The 14,822-nt window shown below is 38.1% G+C and overlaps 1 long non-coding RNA gene across 1 annotated transcript; it reads right to left on the bottom strand.

The window, feature by feature from the left end:
* Positions 1 to 1,535: 1,535 nt before the first annotated feature.
* LOC118608668 lies at positions 1,536 to 14,151 on the bottom strand. Its single transcript, XR_004953092.1, has 3 exons — positions 14,105 to 14,151; positions 7,998 to 8,172; positions 1,536 to 2,336 (listed from the first exon to the last, which is right to left on the bottom strand). It is a non-coding gene; the product is annotated as an uncharacterized LOC118608668 (long non-coding RNA).
* Between the last annotated feature and the right edge of the window lie 671 nt (positions 14,152 to 14,822).

The raw sequence follows: 14,822 nt of genomic DNA, 5'->3' as shown, positions 1-14,822 counted from the left end.
AAACTGAGTAAAGAAAGAATCATGAATAATGAAAACTAATTTCTCCCATTTAATTTTCCCTACATCTGTCTAGATGAAATTACACCTACTGAATATTGACTTTGCTTCTAAGGACCTGAAGGCATGTGACATACTTCATTTGACATAGATCACTATATTTAACCTTTGGGTAAAGATGGAGTCAGCATATCTCATTCAATGACACAGAAGAAAGTAATGCATAAAGAGGTGAGGTGATGAATCTGGGCTCAATTGTCACATTGTAATTGCCTTATAGATCCCTCTGCCACCTATGAGGAGGCCTGAGGGACTGGATTTGTTGTGGCTGCTTTACAGCCAGTTTGTCCTCTACCCTAAAAGAAGGGGTTCTTCAATTAGGGTACTATGAACTTGGATTGAAAAAAATTGTCTTCTTTTTGTTTTTTCCACAAACCTCTAACTTAGGTTGCTTCTACTATAATGTAGGGTGCAAACTACAGTAGTATTAGCAGCACCTATGAATTTGTCAGAAATCATGTGAAATCCCAAATATTTTCCTATCATATCACATTGTTACTGATTCCTTGCCGTATCATTTATACACATCACTACTTTCAAATTACAGCAATTATTAGACCTATTATATTATGATAACTGAATTTCAATAAAATTTGTTTTCTCTGTAATCCTATGTATTTCTTATTATGCATTCAAAAGCATTCTTCTGACTGCCAAAAGAATCCAAGGCACATGCACGCACATGCACGAACATGCACGCGCGCACACACACACCCACCCACACACACAAACACACACAAAACACACGCAAGATTAAGAACTTTTGTACAGAATCTCTCAAGCACTGGGGCATATGTAGGAGCCCCTGAACACCTCCCTAAGAGCTTTTAAGATAAGGAAACACATCTTTGTTCCAGATGTGCCCTGATGTATGACCACAAAACATCAGACCCGTTGTCTGGGGCATATGTTTACCACATGTTACAATGTAACCACAAGACAAATCAACTCTCAAATCCCCATTCAGTGCTTTTCTCTTCTCAGGGGTCTTTCAGGAGAACCCTCTCTATCCAAGAGCATCGTCACACATTGCCTGGGTCACACACGAAGCAACTGCCATTTCTACAACATAATCACAGACAGCACAGCAAGTACAGTAGTTCATAGTCAACATTCCAAGACTCGATCACTAAAACTAGAAGCCACATAAAAAGGTTAAAATCTATCAATGTTTTCTCTTTAACTGCCAAAACACTCCCTAGCTAGAGAGAGAATTAGGAGTATTTCTTCCACTATATCAATTAGCTGTCACTTTGGGTGTTTTCCTATGGGCATTGAAGCCAAGCAGAAATGCTTCTGAATTCCAGCTCTTCTATCTACCATGAGTGACCTAAGGCAGATACCTTCCTGAGCTTTGGATTTTTTGACCTGAACAACCTCAAAGCATTGTTCATTCTTTCATTTATGCATTCATTAATCAACAAACGCCTTTTGACCATTTGCTATAAGCTATCTCTACCACAATCCTAAACAGACAATATAGAAATAGAAGGAACTTAGGAAAACCCAACATCAGGATATGTGAATACTCTCAAGACAAAAATCCATAAATCATTCAGAACAGTGGGCCCATCTTGTTATGGGTCAGAACTCAGTACAAGAGAGATGAGGTTTCTCAGCAGCTCAGGGCGGGTCGGGAGGAAGGGTATCAAGGACACCACAGATGTGCCTGAGAACCAGGTTAGTTCATGGTTGCCTGAAACAGACCCAGCCAGCAGTGCACGTGGGATGGGTACGATGCAAAGAATATCAGTGGCTGACACAGAGGTCCACCAAGAAAGTCTAAGAGAAGGTTAGGGGAGGCTACTCAGCACTTGGATGGAGAACAACAGCTATAAATCCAGGGTGGAGAAAGATTCCAGAGGGACACGATAACATCTGTCCAGGGCAAAGCAGAGCCTGTGTTCCCTGTCCTGAAAGCAGAGGCAGTGTTCTGGCTCTTGGGAGAAGGCTTGGCAAGCAGATAACAAGTTAACAGGCACCAGAGCTGACATCCGGAGCAGGCTGCTGATCGCACAGGGATGGAGAGGGTGCACGTGGCACAGAGAGAATGTTGGAACCCAGTAGTCACTGGAGTGTGAAACTGGGGCTAACAATAAAAGAGAACCAGGGAGTGGGCCAGTTACCAAAATCCCAGGTTTAGGAAAATGACCAGAGAGCTAAGTAGAGAGTGACGTACCCGAGACAACATATGTCCTGCCTCCGTGAGGACTATCTCTGAACCTGGGCCAGGATTGGTTGGGTATATAGAGGGCTCCGGGTACACCAGCTCCACGGCACTAGAAAAGGTGAAGCAGAGGAAGCGAATGATGAGAGGGGGTTGAGCCAACCAATGGTTCATCTTTAAAATGTGGCCAAGAAAAGATGCAGATGAGGCTCTGCCATCACTTTGCAAGTCCACCTGCTCCCAATCAAGGCCCTTCCTGTCTTGGAAATATCCTAATACCTAAGGGTCTACTGAAACAGGATTTGCCAAGAAAACACATTACTCTGATAGCAGTGAAAACTTTCAGAGAAACTATTTATTAGCGACTAATTGGTATTGCCAAAGAACATACCGTGAAGAAACTAATATATCACAGATGAATCCATTTCAAAAAGCAGTTTCTCCTACTCAAAATTAGTACAAAAAATCATGGGAAATAAAATAATTTCTTATATCTAGAATTAAATTGGTGAGGTAAACCATTTGTAAATCCAGCTCATGAGTTCGTACTTAAGGCACTCAGTTTGCAACCCTCCCAAAGAAAACCCAAATATCCTGTCCTGATAAACCAACCTTATTTGTCATGCAAATTTCTTAGCATTTTTATTGTAATCCTTTTATATAACAGGCCCAAATAGGAGATGTCTTTTAAAGTTCTGTGGACTTTATTTTCAAAGAAGGAAATATGTCTAAGTTACAAAAACATGCTTTACTTTGTCATCAGGAAGCACTAGCCCTAAAATGGCATGTATATATTACAAAAGGAGTGGAAAGTAGCAGAAATGAATATATTTGTATAACATTTCAAAGATTATGAGAATTTTTAATTTTTTCAAATTTTTCTTTACCCTTTTCATATCATCTTTCCAAGAATAAATATATTCAAACACCCTCCTTTCTTTGACTTACTTTGAATTAGAAAATTGAACTGGTGTAGCCTTCGATTGATGGTAGCCTGTATTGATGATAACATAACTAAACCCAAATGTTATCTGGACACCTCTACTGACTGTTGGGGTTCTCCTTTACAACTCGTCTGCCACTAAGGAGCTGCTCTGACTTTGTCGTCTAAAGAATGCTCAAAGCACTTTAGAATAAAAATGCTTTACAAGTTTTGAAAGCCAAAGTTCCTGAAGGTTTCATAACATCTTCCCCTCCCTTCCTGGGACAACTGTACTAAATTGAAGTGACTAAGAGGGATCTCTCTGGGGCCATAAAGAGTGACTTCAGCTGACCATCACACCTGAAAGTCCATGACAATGATTATTATTTTCCTTTAAAACCACATTTCATCTTATGTCCAGGGAACTATAAACTTCCACAGTCCCCAGGGGTTCCTTCTCTCAATATCAAGTTTGGGCTGAGGCCTAAATTCTATGATCTCACATAAAAATTGCTATTAGTGCTTTTAAAAATAAATATCTTTCCAGTAGAGAACAAGTGAATAGGAGCTGATTGCCCAATCAGTGGCTGTACTTGGCATTGACAAATAATGACTACAAAGTTGCTTTCCAATTTTTAATATGTAATCAAGGATGTTAGGTGATCACATCTGTTACAGGTTGAATTGTGTCCCACAAAAAAATATGTCGAAGTCCTAACTGCTATGAATATGACCTCATTTGGAAATAGGCTCTTTACAGACATAATCAAGTTAAGATGAGTTTATTAGGGTCGGTCCTAACCCAATATGACTGGTTCCTCATAAAAGGAGAATGCCATGTGATGACAGTGGCAGAGACTGAAGTGCTGTGGCTGCAAATCAAGGAACACCAAAGATTACCAGCAAGCCACCAAAAGCTAAGATAAGGCAAGGAAGGATTCCCTTACAGATTTCAGAGGTACGTGGCCCTGCTGACTTACACCTTGATTTCAGACTTCCAGCTTCCAGAACTGTAACAATAAATTCCTGTTGTTCTGAGTCATCAGTTTGTGGTACCTTCTTATAGCAGCCATAAGAAACTAATACATCTCTGCTTCTTATTGCTAGTTTTCATATCGATGTAAGATTCTTGGTGGACTTTTCCTTGAAAGTACCTCATACATTCAACTCCTGTAATTGGAGTGATAAAGAACCAACCTCATAAAATGCATAGGTTTACTATTTCAATAAGTATAACAAAAAGTCCCTCTTCCCAGATAAAATATAGGATGATTCATTAAATTTGAATTTCAGATAAATAATTTATAATTTTTTAGTTACGTGTGTTCTATGCATTATCGGGGACGTACTTTATTATAAAACTATTCACTGTTTACCTGAAATTCCAATTTAACTGGGTATCTAATATTTTTATTTGTTAAACCGGGCAGCCCTATATCCACCACATCGATGCAAGGCCTGCTTCTGGAATAGCCCGTTATTCCAGACAAACTATTTGAGCCAACAAGACAAACTACTATATATTGAATACTATATAGCCTCTTCTTCCTCTTCAGTTTCGAGTTGCTACAGTTTAATTTGTAGACACTGTTAACAATTATAGATGGATGATGATTGCTGCAGTGAGTTTGCTTTGGGTAAGCACCATGACATCCATACAGCTTTTATAAAATGCTACACAATCAATAAAAAGAAATTAGAACCATCAATTCTATGTGTAAAGATGCAATCAGCTTTCAGGAGCATTTTGAATTTCAATGTTGTGACCAACATAAGAATATAGGAAGAACACAAAAGGGTTTTTCGTCCTTCTCCTCAACACTAAATTAATTATTTCTTGTAAAAATGTAATATATCCCTTTATGGATAATACTGTTATTAGGAGACTTTGTAATCTGCTACTTCGATCTTATTTCTTATCCTCCCTGGACCTCTGCTCCTTCATCTGTAAAATGAATGAGCTGGAAGACAATTTCAGGGCCTTTGTCAGGATTCAGGAATTAGCCGCAGGCTTAATCAGCCTTTCTCTGTGTACTCCTAGTTGCCTCCCGGCACAGGTGACCCACCTCTCATCAATGTTCCTCTTCCCTAGGGTTGGGGAATGACTTCCCAAGCAGAATGGAAACCACAAAAGAAACAATTATTAAATTTGACTGACTACATCAAAAGGCTCAATGAACTAAATTAAAAGGAAAATGACAAATTTTTTAAAATATGTATGATACAATATAGAAAAATTTTAATTATATAAATTATAAAATATAAAAAATATAAAAAATTTAATGCCAAGAAAAATTTGGGCAAAGGACATAATAGGAAGTTTATATACTTATACACACAAACACATATACATAAAAAAAGATCATAAACATATAAAAATATATTTCATCCATTGATAATTAGAGAAATATAAATTAAAGAAGGCAAGCACAATTTTGCCTATCAAATTGATAAAATTCTTTTAGGAAAACAACCCAATATTAGAAATATTTACTCTCATACTCTGCTGACAACTACATAAGATGATATAATCATTTTAGAAATCAATTTAGCAATTTATATCAAAGGCAGTAAAATCCACATTTTGATTCAGCAATTGCATTTCTGGGAATTGTGTTCGAATATTTGCCTTTAAGACCTCACTCACTATATATGGCAACAGCAATAATTCGAAAACAATTTAACTTTAGGTTTGATCCAATAAATTATGACACAACCATATGACAGAATACTATGTAGCTATTTAAAAGCATGTGTAGAAGAGTATTGAATAACATGAAACATGTTCATAATATAGCAAAACCAATCTAAAGCAGCTACCAAGAGTATGATCCCATTGCTCTAAAATATGTATATAAAAATATATAACCCTAGATAAAAGACCACACAACATATACAAATGGAATGTTCTGGGAAGATATTTCACCTGTAAGTAGTGAAGAAGGCAAGACTGGGCAGAGGAAGGAGCTGATGCAATGCAGTTGCAACTGTGATGGACCTCAGCTATCCCATGGAGGGCTCCAGAGCTAGGATGGCCCTCCAGAGTTGCTCAAAAAAGAGGGTAACGGGGGAGGCCTTTGTACACCCACATCGCCAAGAGGAGGAACAGCCCGGGGCAAGGCAGTTCCCTATCGCAGAGGTTCAATCACAATGAAGAACACAGCTATAAGCCTTTGGCAACCCATATTCTCAGCAGCCTGGGGATGGATGTGCCAGCCCCAAAGAGGGGTCAGGGTGAGCCCCGCAGTATGTCAGTGTAGTAGAACACACTGAAGCCCCACTTCCTTTCCAAAAGCACACTAGGCATAAATTTTAAATAGTTCAAAGGTATAGCTACACACAAAAATAAAATAAGCACATCCATGACGCCAAAAAAGAAAATTTAGTGACAAACAAAGGCTAAAAACATAGAGTGGCTTTGGGATCAAAAACAGGCAATGCTGGCTACAGCATGGGACAAGGGAGAGTAAGTCTGGACCCAGAGGTGGTGGCACCTAGTACCACTCTATCCACTGGTAAAAGTTAACAAAAGACTTAACCACCCAATATACTCAGGACGACCAAAGACCCACACTCAGTAGGAGTAAAAGACTGAGTCGCTCACCAAGTAAATAAATCACAACTCATTGAGGTGCTGGCTGAGGGAATTGGTAGTAGAATAAAGAAGTTATAAATACCAACTCTAATCTTATAGCCAATTGCATAAGGAGGACTGCAGTAGTACACATATTTTTCTTTAGTTTTTTATTTATATGTTTCCCATCCACCATTTTCCTATTTTATACAAGATGCGATAAACTTTATAATGTAGTTTTTAGGTTATAGGATATCAAGCTGGGATTCTGATTGGATTAAAAGAGGTTTAAATATCATTCAGAACCAAAAATGAAAGTGTGGCAATGATAAATACAGTTCTGTAAGCTTGGTCCAATAAAGGGGGGTGAGGGGAAAATACAGGTGGATATGCTAACTGAAAAGAGCCCTTTTCTGGGGAGAAAGTGTGTTTCTATTGAACTGAAAGACAGCTTCATCACCTTAGGGAGGAGCATGCTGTCATCATTTGGAAATTTAAATATGGGCAAAAGTATATAAATAAATGCTAACCATATACTATTCCACTCAATGGTTAAACCACAATTTACTGTATCATTCCCTATCCTTCTAGGTTGACACTTATTTCCAGTTCTTTCTATTATAAATTATGTAGTGATAACACTTTCCATGTTTTGTAATTTTTCAATAGAGTCATAAAATTGCGATCCAAGGACATGTTTCTAATCTTCTCAGCCTTCCACAGCTCTATGGAAGAGTTTCTTTTCTCTTTAAGAGTGGCCAATGAGATCAGAAAAAAAACTGGTGGCACCTTAGGGCCTCACTATCAATTCCTGTTCATTGACTTCCCTGACTCTCCACATTAAAATCTTCATACTCTGAAGAGGAGGCGGTAGAGGAGGAGAAATTTGCTTCTCAAGACGGCTTGTACTCTTATTTACTCATTCAACAAACTTTTAAAAGAAATTTCTGAATGGTGTGCCCTAACGGTGTCTCTTTAACTACAAAATAAAATTATAGCACTCTTCTAGAAAGTATATAGAATTTCAGGGCACAACTTTTGTGTATCAGCATCAGTTCTCACTCCATTTTTCTTTCCTATCTTTTTTTAATTTTGCATCATATTTCACCTATTTCAAATTTCTTTGAAATAAACTACATTGTATTGTGGGTGCCTTAAAAAAAAAAGAGAAAAAGTGAATCTGTATACTTATGACAGCAATTACTAAATGCCCAACTTAGAATAACTTAAACAATAAATACCTATAATAATTTCAAGTAATAAATCTGAAGACATACCATTCAAGAACTGGTCAAGCAACTTAGAGATATCATCCTGGTCCCAGGCTCTTTCCATCCTTTTACTCTGATGTCTTCAATATACTGGATTTTCAACTGCTGGTCGGTTGTCTCATGGTGGTAAGATGGCTGCAATGACTCTAAATATCACATTCTCACACCACAATACATAAAACTGAAAGAGACGAAAAAAGGCCCCCTTGTACAAATCTCTCTAAAAGGGGAAAAAATCTTTACCAAATGCACTCTACCAAACTTTTCTTTTATCTCATTAGCCGGAACTGGGTCACATGGATACCATTAGCTACAAAAACACTGAGAAAATGAGAATTTGGCATTTTCAGCTTCATTCAAGAGAAGTAGGCTTTTCTAGAAGGAAAGAGGTAGTAGGAAATGTGTATTTAGTAGAAAACCAAGTATCTGCTATAGCTACAGAATGGATGGGGTTGACAGTGAGTAGATGGGTGAATACATGTATACATACCTACATAAAAATAAAGCCTTTTTTTTAAGCTTTGAGGTCCAAACTTTTGCTTTCAGGTTTCTATCTATCTATCTCATGACTCACATGCATTCTGCCTTCCTTGCCTTGCCCACTCCCCTGTCTCTCTCACACACGAAGCTTCCAGTAAGCTTCCTGCAACATATTTCCTAATATTTTCATTTCAACAGTCCATGATGCAATATTTAATTGTTCTTTGTTTGGAACAAATGACATGAGCCAGGTATATTTACATTTCATCTTAAGATGATATACCCTTCTGCTTAGAAACTATCAAACTTGTCTGGAAGTCTAATGAGTCACAATGAATAAGTTACTATATGTGTAATTCAATAATCAATTTAAAAAACCTCCAATACATTAGTCGGATAAAATTATAAAATGCCTACTTATTGATATATAAAACTCCACAATTTACTAAACACTCTCATATTCATTATCTTACTAATCTTCACAATGACCCTGCAAAGTTAGTATCATTAGCATTACACAGATGAAGAAACTACTGCTCATTAGAATTAAGTGAACTTGGCTAGTCTTAGTAAGCTTTAACTCACTTATTGAGACACATGACAACTACTTTTAGGTTCTACACAAGTAGGAAAGAATCCAGCTATGTCTCATATTTTATTAGATGAATATGTTTTTAAGAATGATGAGATTTTAGGCATATCTGTGGCCCTTAGTATTTTGTTCTACAAAATTAAGGCCTTTAATAGGTTAAAGGTTCCCAACCAGCAGTATAACAACCAGAAAAGATGATCCAGTAAATCTCTGAGCCTTACCTGAGTAATATCTGAAAAAGTACCACTACCCCAAACCTTTTTCTTCCAACCCTTACCCCTAATAATGATTTTACTCATTCATAAATTCATTCAGAAAATATTTATGAAACATCTTCCATGGGCTAGAAATTTACAGGGGAAAATATAAAGCAACAGAAACAGAGTTCTTCCCTAATGCCCAGGTTTTCACTACAATAACTTTATATCCCTGCCCAGATTATCGAAATTTTATGTAAAGACTAAAAATTGTCAATTTCTAAGGTTTCTTTGTGTACTAAACAGCTGTGGATCTATGACTCCAGATGTGAGAAATCAAATTAAGAGAGTGATTATAAGAAAAAGAGACCTGTAGAGAGAGAAATAATCAGTGAAAGGAAAAGACAGAAGCCAGATGTTAACAGCTCAGTCTTTTCCTATTAGCATTTCCTCAGATAACACATAGCAGTTGAGTGGGGTCCAAATAGAGTCAACACTTCCACAGACCCATATGTGGCCCCACAATGTCAGTTACATCTCCCCATAGGTCCACTGTGCCCTGCTCACCAGATTAATACCAGAGCTTGATGTTCGGATCACCGTTTGTATTACAGGGCCCATCTGAGACCTTGGATGCTGCCCTACACTGTGCCTTTGAAATCCCAGATTTCCCAGTGGCAAAGATGGGTGGAGATGGATTTTTATGACTCCAAAAAGCCACTCAGAAGATTAATGACTTCTGTTTTGCAAAGTGTTTTTAAATCCCCAGATGAGAGTTGCTCATACAGTCGGCTACTGTATGATTAGCATTTGCTTGCTTTAAAGTGGTTAGTCCCTCCATATTTCAGGACCCCCAAAAAGACCCAGAGTAAAGGCAATGCCCAGGAGTCTACTGATGGCTTTTAGATTGCACTTCCCCAGAGGCTGATGAGCTGACAGAGATAGAACACTCGTATTCAGCACCACCTTTATAGAGACACATTGCATCTTCACTTTCAGATGTGGGATCAAGAGCATAAAAGTCACATTTGAACCAACATCTGATGTCTCCCTTGAGGCCATGCTGCAGACTGCCACCATGCTGTTCTGTTTCTGGAATGTTTCCAGGCTAATAGCAAAATGATTTCTTATGGGACTATCAGAGGGGAAAGACTGAGTGGAGATTTATCTTGCTACTTAGAAAAATAATTAGTAAATAAGTTTGAGTGATAATCACAGAAAATCCAAACTGATTTAATACATGTGGCTTCTAATGATGTGTAAATTGATTAGAAACTATACTTACAATCTGATTATCCTTAGGTAGATCAAAGGTCAGTTTTGGAATTCTATGTTGTTGTCTATTTTAAGAGTGATTTTTTTGTCAAGTTGAGCAATTTATACTTTAAAAGATAAAAATAAACAACATTGATGTAATAAGGAGAAAATAAAATTACTGTATTGCTTTTCCCCTATGAAAAATTTTCCCTTTTCAAGTTTATTTCAAGTTTTTTAAAGGATATTAAAAGCATTAGAGTTCCAGTTAAGATAGCAGAGTAAGTAAAGGCTGTGTTTGCCTCCTCTCACAACTACGTCAAAATTAGAACAAATTAAACTACAGAACAACCATCATTGAAAACTGCCTGAAGTCTAACTGAACCAAAGTCCTACAACTAAGGACATAGAAAAGAAGCCACCTTGAGACTGGTAGGAAGGACAAAGACACGGAACAAGCTGGACCCACGCCCAGGTATGGCGCTTAAAAATAGGGAGGGCTATCTTGGCTGCGGAGGTGCCACCTGAGGATCAAGGTGTCCCAGCCCCACATCAGGCTCCCCAACCCTGGGTCCCAGTGCTTGGAAGAGAAGTTCCCATACAGGGTGCTTGTCCATAAAATAGATAGGTGCCAGGGGAATGAGAGATGAAACCAGAGTAAGCATATAGTCTTCACTAAGAATGTGACTATTAGGAACATAGTAGTAGGGACTTGATACATAAGAACCAAGTTGCTACTAGCCTAAAAGCCCTGGAAATTGGCCTTTTCTTGAGTGTCCATTCTGACAGGCACCTTGAAAACATTATTATTAATATTCACAACTCCAAGAGATCAGAGTGATTATCCCCATTTTACAGATGAAAAAAAATCAAAGGCAAAGAAATTAAGGAGTTTTCCCAAGTTCATGTTGTTACTATAGTGCAAAAAAAGCGTAATTCAAACACAAGCTACTCTGACATCCAAGTCCATGTACCATACTTCCTCACAAACCCAGTTAATGTGAATCACCTAGCTGCAAACACATCTTTATGCATCTCTATTTATTTATATACTTGGGTCTGTGTTATGTGCACAATCTTTAGAAACAAAAGTATAGAAACCATATAAAATAGTAACCATATTTTACACAGTAATTGAAAGCTATTGTCTGAGTAATTAGTTTTATGTCAGGTGTAACAGTCAGTCTGACTGAAATAATAAGAAGACTAAAAATAACATGCCTTAACCAATCACAGGCAAAAGATATTGGATCATGCCCAGCTTATATCAGTGATTCTCAAAGAATAGTCCTTGAACCTTCAGCATATGTATCATCTCAAAACTTGTTAGGAGTGCCCCACCCAGACATACTGAATCAGATATTCTGGGGGTGGATCTCAGAAAACTGTTTTAACAAGCCTCCCAAGTGAAGGTGATACATGCTAAAGTTCGAGAACACTGGTTTAGACTTTAACCAGTTCTGATTTGACCTCTAAGGCTAAAGCATCCCTGAGGACACAGGATGGAAAGTGAACATCTAAACAGATTTGGGGCTCTGACGGCAAGAAAGATGTCTGCTAGGAAGTCTCCTCCACACACACACACACACACACACACACACACACACACACACACACACAAACTTCAAAGGATCAGAGAAGGGTTACAGGCCTCAAAGGAAGTGACAGGTGATTTGGCCAGTAGGGTGAGAGAGTTTCATAGGACCAAAAAGGGCATTTCAGAAAGTGGAAACAAATGAGAGAAAGAAGTTCTTATAGTTCTCTTCACCCAAAGCCACTTAACTAATTAGGGTTTATTTGTTGCAGATAAAGTAAAAATTCATTTCCTCAAATGTCAATCTAATACATATGAAAACCCCCAACTCCTTCTTTTTCAATTATAAATATGCCTAAAGGGGAATTGCAATTTTAAAGTATTTCAATGTGAAGTAAGTAACTAACTAATCCCCTTAAGATTATTTTTCATATTTAGATTAACTTAGTGAGACCTTGTATTACTCACACATAGTTCCTCTGTATAATTAAAGTATTATCACTACTTGTCTCAAAAAGCCAGTACAAGTTTAACAAAAATATCTGGGGTCATATTTTTAACTACTGCTTTGTGGTTTTCTAATGTGAATAAGAAAGGAATACCAAAATTTGGCAAATAAGTAAGTTAAAGACAAGTAACAGACTGGGGGGAATATTTACAATACACAGAATGGGAAAGGAGTTAATGTTCGAAATACAGAAAGAGCTCCTACCAGCAAAAAAGAAAAACAACTCAATAGAAAAATGAGCATAGGAAGCAAACAAGTCATTCATTCATTCAACAACAATTTTATTTTAGATTCAGTTTTGTTCGCATACGAAAGGGCTCATCCTTCTTAGTTATGTGACCTTGAACAGTTTATTTAAATTCTCTCTGACTCAGTTTTCCCACCAGCCATAGGCATCAGATAATAATAGTACCTACTTCATAGGGTTTTTTTTAAATATTAAAATACATGTAAAGTACAAAAAGTTTCAGCAAATGCTAAATATTACTATTATTATGTTACATGTTACAAGATAAGCACTCTAATAGGCACTAGCAATTCTCAAAAGGAGAAAAATTAATGCTTTATGTTTCCTATCTCTTTGTTAAAGTTCTCACTGAGTTTATTGAGCATCCTTATAACTGGTGCTTTGAACTCTGCATCTGGTAGATTGCTTGTCTCCATTTTTTTTAGTTCTTTTTCTGGAGCTTTGTTCTTTTGTTTGGGACCTGTTTCTTTGTCTCCTCATTTTGGCTGCCTCCCTGTGTTTGTTTCTATGTATTAGGTAGAGCTGCTCTGTCTCCTGGTCTTAGTAGAGTAGCTTTATGTAGTAGGTGTCCTGTACAGCCTAGTGGTACAGTGTCCCTGGTCACCTGAGCTGGGTGCTCCAGGCATGTCCCTGTGTGGGTTCTGTATGCCTTCCTATTGTAGTTGAACCTTGATTGCTGTTGGCGCTTTAGTGGGAGGGATTAACCCTTAGTTTGACTGGTTGTGAGGACTGGATGGGACTACAGTGGAGGAGCCGTTGTGCAGGGGCTGACCCTACAGAGCAGGATTCGCTTTAGCAGGGCTCTGGTGTCTGCCCAGTCTGCCTTTGGGCGTATCATTTGTGGAGGTGGTTGGATGGTGCTCTGGTGTGGTCTGAAGCTCACCAACAGAGCCCACCAGGTATATCGGTTCTGGGGCCTCTTGGGCGGGGCTCTCTTGCAGCATAACTTCAGCTGCTGTCTGTGCCCTGCACAGAGCCACTTGGTATGAGCTACAAAGTGATCTGCAGATGGTTGCCTCTTGTGCTGGACTTAGAGGTGCCCAGGAAAAGCTAAGCTGTGACCTAAGCCCAGCTGCCAGTAGTGCTGGGCTTGGGGCTGCTTAGCAAGATGTACAGGGAACACTGAGACTAGATCTACTTGTTTACAGTTTGTGAAACTTTGAGAGATTATAGGAAAGTCAGGAGCAGGAGTCAAGACAGGCCATTTGTATGGAAAAGCCACTGGAAGGGACTTGGGTGGGCCTGCAAGTTGGGTGGGGCAGGGTCTCTGATGTGTCACTTCTATTACAGGAAATACTCACCACTTGGAGAAGAGCCTAGCAAGGAAGCCGCCCGATCTACATCAAACTGTGATATGAAAGAGAAATAAACCTTTGTTTATTAAGCCACAGAAATTTTCAGATTTATCTGTTCCATAGAACGGCTTAACCTAGCCTGATTACTACAGGCTCCATTGGTGACTTTACATTCTACTTAAGATTTAGAATATAGAGTGTCATTTAAAATAGACAGATGATTGAAGTTTAAGTCTTCTAAGTTGATCACATTCTTCCTTTTACATAACTATCCACGTCTCATCTCCCAAACATATGCAAAAATACACACTACTATTGGGTACCTTTTCATGAGTCCACTAGCCATCCTATCTAATAGACACTCCTTTCTCAGGGAAGTCTTATGCACATACATTCTATTTTATCCTTTCTCTGTAGCATTTAGGAAGTTGAAAACAGAGAGGGATGATGAAGATAAGTTGAAAATACAGATTTAAATAAGAAAGAGAATATCACCAGTAGGTTTTATACATATCAGGAGAGTACTCTATTTTTCAGCATTAAAAATCATATCATATCAAACATACCATTTCAAATGAACACTTTCTTGACTAAAAAAAATTCTAGGTACATATATGAACCCTGAAAGAATAAAACACTTTAGGGAAGGGAAGAGTAGACATGCAATGAAATGTTTGAATTTTATCATGTCTGGTGCCAACCCATACATTTTTCCTACCTCTGT

Source organism: Rousettus aegyptiacus, unplaced genomic scaffold (assembly GCF_014176215.1).
Source record: "Rousettus aegyptiacus isolate mRouAeg1 unplaced genomic scaffold, mRouAeg1.p scaffold_m13_p_10, whole genome shotgun sequence".
NCBI classification, from domain to species: Eukaryota; Metazoa; Chordata; class Mammalia; order Chiroptera; family Pteropodidae; genus Rousettus; species Rousettus aegyptiacus.
The sequence above is the reverse complement of the archived record's forward strand: the minus strand, read 5'-3'. Positions and strand labels throughout refer to the sequence as shown.